The sequence below is a fragment of the Bombus vosnesenskii genome, unplaced genomic scaffold (genome assembly GCF_011952255.1).
Source record: "Bombus vosnesenskii isolate JDL3184/JDL3185 unplaced genomic scaffold, Bvos_JDL3184-5_v1.1 scf7180000015201, whole genome shotgun sequence".
NCBI classification, from domain to species: domain Eukaryota; kingdom Metazoa; phylum Arthropoda; class Insecta; order Hymenoptera; family Apidae; genus Bombus; species Bombus vosnesenskii.
In genome coordinates, this window is record NW_022883883.1 from 19,011 (window position 1) to 23,819 (window position 4,809).

General features: G+C 44.8%; 1 pseudogene; it reads right to left on the reverse strand.

Moving 5' to 3' along the window:
- LOC117241040 lies at positions 1 to 2,138 on the reverse strand (annotated as a pseudogene).
- Positions 2,139 to 4,809: the final 2,671 nt, after the last annotated feature.

Here is a 4,809-nt window from a genome sequence, read left to right on the forward strand (position 1 = left end):
CATTATAGTAAATAAACTTTATACTTCTACTTAAAAGATAGATTCTAAATTTTTCTTTATCCCTTCTATCCCTTCAATTCCAATTTATCATATAATAGGTTATAACTTCTGTCAAGTTTGTTAAAATTTCTTTAACAACTTCTGCGCTTCCTGTTTAGCATCTCGATCATCTTCGTTCTTTGCAGGATAATCAAGGGCCATTTTTAAATATTTCGTAGCTAGCTCTTTTTAATTTAATTTTAAGTAGGTTTTTCCCAACATTAATAAATTTTGACTATAGAAATTGGGATCAATTTCCTCTGCAGATTCAAAATATTTTAGAGCTTCCTCGAATGATGAAGATGGCGGTTCTCCAAATATTACAGATGCAATTTTTCTTTGATACCATGTTAAATCAGAAACTTGATAGCACCAAGTACCAAGCACGTACATAAGTGTTGGTTCTTTTGGATTTAGTTCCATTGCTCTCTGCGACATTAAACATATTCGATACAATTGCTTGACATTGTGTCAGGGAATGAAATATTTATAATAATATTTATATATATATATATATATGTCGGATCATCACTGGAAATGGGGTTGTGGGCGTCAAATGAATCTTCTCGAGGATTAGCCATTGATATGGTACACACAGGCGTAGTTTATTACAATGATAGAATTATTACAGTCTTAAGAATTGATCACGGCGGTTCGGCACTCGCGACACTAGTGACGATGCTCTCGGGCTAAATAACGAATCCGCGGCCAACGGGATGACAACAGAACGTACTCACAAAGTCCAAGTCTGAGAATAATCACTGATCGCGAAAGCGTTACTCTTTGATCGATGAGATCGCGAGCGAGAATGCCTTTCCCGTCCCGATGATGCCACACAGGAAAACTATAACGGGGTGTGTCTAAGGATACGAAATCATCGGATTCGTCGAGAAAAGCCTTCGTTCAGAAAGTAAGGGAAATTGGCGTTGCTGCTAATTGGTCAATCTCCATATCGGTGGTTAGAAAAAGATGCTAGCCGCCCTCGAGGGAAAGTTGCTAGTGGGAGACGCCGCTTGTTGAAAAATATGTCTCCCCTATCTTCCCGTAGTTGGGACAAAGACCGTTTGTCTGTTTGAAGGACTTTAGTTAACTAAACCTTAAGATTTATAACGGGCCCTCGGGCTAGCCGAACATGTACTGCGGAGACGCATCGACATCTGGCAATCATCTTACTCGAAGAATAGGGTCTGCACGTGGCGAGCTACGGGACAGAAACCGTTGGAATGTTTACTGTCGCGTGTCGCCACAAATATTTCTTTTAAGGAGAGCGATAGAATTACTCCATACCTTTGTTAGGCAAAGCGTTCATCCCGTGACCGCGGCTACGTTCGGCGACTGACTGTCGCCTCGAGCCCAAGCTCATTATCACAATTCTCGAATAATTACAATCGGGTTGAATAACTACAATTGTTCAATTACAGCTATAGTAGACTCTAGGTTACAATGTTGCGAGATTATCCAAAATTCCAAAGGCTCCGGTGTTCTTTCATCTCCGACATATATATATATATTAATATATTATCATGAAATATACCAGCATATGTTTCTTAATATTATATGACTCTTTTATTTGTGCTTTTACTCCTTCATAAAGAGTCTTAGAATTAAGGAGAATCGATGCTCATTTGTGTGCAGCTCAATTATCCTCTTTTATCTCAAGTGATTCAAGTATTAAATCATAAGCTTCGAAAATTAATTTCTTTCCATCCACTTCACTCACAATTTTAGACAATTTATACATTGCTCTACACAAACGCCATATAATTTCAATATCACCGCTATCCTATAAAAATATTCAATTTTATTATCTACATGTATAAGTGATATACATAATGTCATTACTTTATAATTTATTAGAAGGTCATGTATTTCCTGGTATTGTTCTTGCTCGTATAATGCATCGGCTTTTGCTATTAGAACTTCTTTTGTAGTTATGATTGCTTCGTTGTCACCTCTCTTTTTTGTAAGACCCCAAATACCCATAGCAGTGAACGACGATATGGTACATAATTTTGTTGTTAACATGTACTGATTGCTGCTCTAATAATGAAAACTAATTGAATAATTTTGTATAATATATTAAAATTTATAGATCTGTGGCGGCACGGGCCACGGAACTTTTCAACGGCTCCGGATGCAAAGCGCGACGCCGCCAAAGCGCAACACCGACGTGCCCAATGTACCATCGGTATCTTCACACTCTTTCCGCCGAATTCTCGGAAGAGCATACACGTGCCAGCACTGGTGGCACATCTAATGAATGCACGCTAGTGGGGGATATCGATGGGCTACGAAGGGAAGAATCTGCGCGATCCGAAACAAAAGCAGAGTCAGTCTGTCTTGCGCCATTAAATGTGTAACTCCTCGGTACTATTTGCATAGCAACGCGTCGAATGATCTCTCGGTGTCTATCGTTATTTGTTAGTTGTTACCTATTGTCTGTTAAGTGTAATTGTTAGTTGTTAATTGTTAGCTCTGATTGTTGATTAGTTCTAATTAAACTATTGTTCGTTAAAAACACCAAGAGTAGTTCCTTACGCACCCATCACCATACCACCTCAAACTGGTGACCCCGACGTGATTTAACGTGATATTTAGTGAAAGAGGTGACCGTGATAGTGCTATCGTTTTTAACCACCGATTTTGAGTGCACCGCGACGATGGAAAGTAATACACAGGGAACCATAGCCAGCCAGGTGATCAGCATGTCTCCACTGCTACCCACGAACACGGCGGCATGGTTTGCCCTTCTGGAGAGATAATTCGAGGCAGCGCGAATTACGGAAGACACCATTAAGTACGTGACGCTGGCAAAATGTCTCAACGATCAACAGCTCCAGGACGTCGAAGACCTAATGACGAACCGTCCGGACATCGGACGCTACGAGAAATTAAAACATGCGCTCATTCGCAAATTATCCGATACGGACGCGACTCGGATAAAGAAGTTGGTGGAAAGCGAGGAGATGGGAGATAGAAAGCCATCCCAGTTTTACCAACACTTAAAAAAACTCTCCAGCCCCGCCACGCCCGATGATTTTACCCTCACGCTGTGGAGGAACCGATTACCCGCCCGCATCAGGCGTGCCCTCGCGGCAGTCGACGATTCGGACCCAGAAAGGTTATTGCGGCAGGCGGACCTGATCGCTGAAGAATTCACGGAGGATTTTCAGCGCACCGCCCGGGTAACGGCAGTAATGGACCCACCAGCGCAAAACGCTGGAGTATACGAACCAATGGCCGCCGCAATCAACGTGTTGAGCGAGCAAATATCACAGTTGCAGGCACAGATGAACGCGTTGAGCATGATTAATCATCGTCGACCACGATCACGATCACGCTCGCGTTCGCGATACCACCGACGTTCGCGCTCGCGAGATCGGCCACGGCAAGACGGCCTGTGTTTCTATCATGCAAAGTTCGGAGAACGCGCGAGGAGCTGTCGTTTCCCATGCACGTGGAAGTCGGGAAACGAGACCAGCCGTCCGTAGACGCGGCAGAAGACGACGGCCTGAGTTCCCGCCGCATCTTCGTTACAGACAAGGGAACGAAGATCTCTTTCCTTGTAGACACCGGCGCCGACATCAGCGTATACCCCCGCAGTAAAATCCATAGGCACGTCAAGAAAAACGCGTACGAACTATTCGCGGCCAACTGGGGACGCGCATCGCAACGTATGGTACCACTACGATTGGCCTTAACCTGTCCCTAAGACGAGCCTTCGAGTGGAACTTCGTAATTGCTGACGTTCAAACGCCTATCATAGGCGTAGATTTTTTAAGCCATTATGGGTTGCTCGTGGACCCGCGAAACAAACAACTCCTCGACACGACAACCCAATTATCAACAAGGGGATACGCTGCCACGACGGAAGAAATATCCATCAAAACCGTAATCGGCGAATCGGTCTACCATCGACTATTGGCGGAGTTTCCGGATCTAACTCGTCCACCGGCCTTCGGACGAGAGAAAATCCGACACAGTGTGGTACACCATATTGAAACCACACCCGGGCCACCCGTCTACAGTAAACCTCGACGTCTCGCACCGGATCGTCTCAAGCAAGTCAAGGCGGATTTCGCAACAATGATCGAGCAAGGAGTGATGCGGCCATCGAAGAGTCCATGGGCATCACCCCTGCATGTCGTCCCAAAGAAGGACGGAAGTCTACGACCATGCGGCGACTATCGTGCGTTGAACGCTCGCACCATACCCGACAGGTACTCCCCACCACATATCGAAGATTCCGCACAACATCTGTACGGTAAGCGTGTCTACTTAAAAATCGACCTTGTCCGCGCTTACCACCAAATCCCGATCGCGCCAGAAGACGTTAAGAAAACCGCGATCACGACACCTTTCGGACTTTTCGAAGCAACCAACATGATGTTTGGGCTTCGAAACGCCGCGCAAACGTGTCAAAGATTCGTTGACGAAATTACCCGTGGTCTGGACTTCGTGTTCGCTTACATAGACGATTTCTTAATCGCATCCGAAACCGAAGAACAACATCGCGAACACCTTCGGATTTTGTTTGAACGCTTAAACGAGTATGGCGTAGTCATCAACCCAGTAAAGTGCGAATTCGGTGTGAACGAAATCACATTCTTGGGACACACCGTAAACGCCGACGGGATAAAGCCGCTAGCCGAACGCGTTGACGCTATTGTAGAAGTACCGCTCCCCGGGACCGTTAAATCACTACGCAGGTACCTCGGTATGATTAATTTCTACCGACGTTTCATACCGGGGGCCGCAAAAATTTTTCAA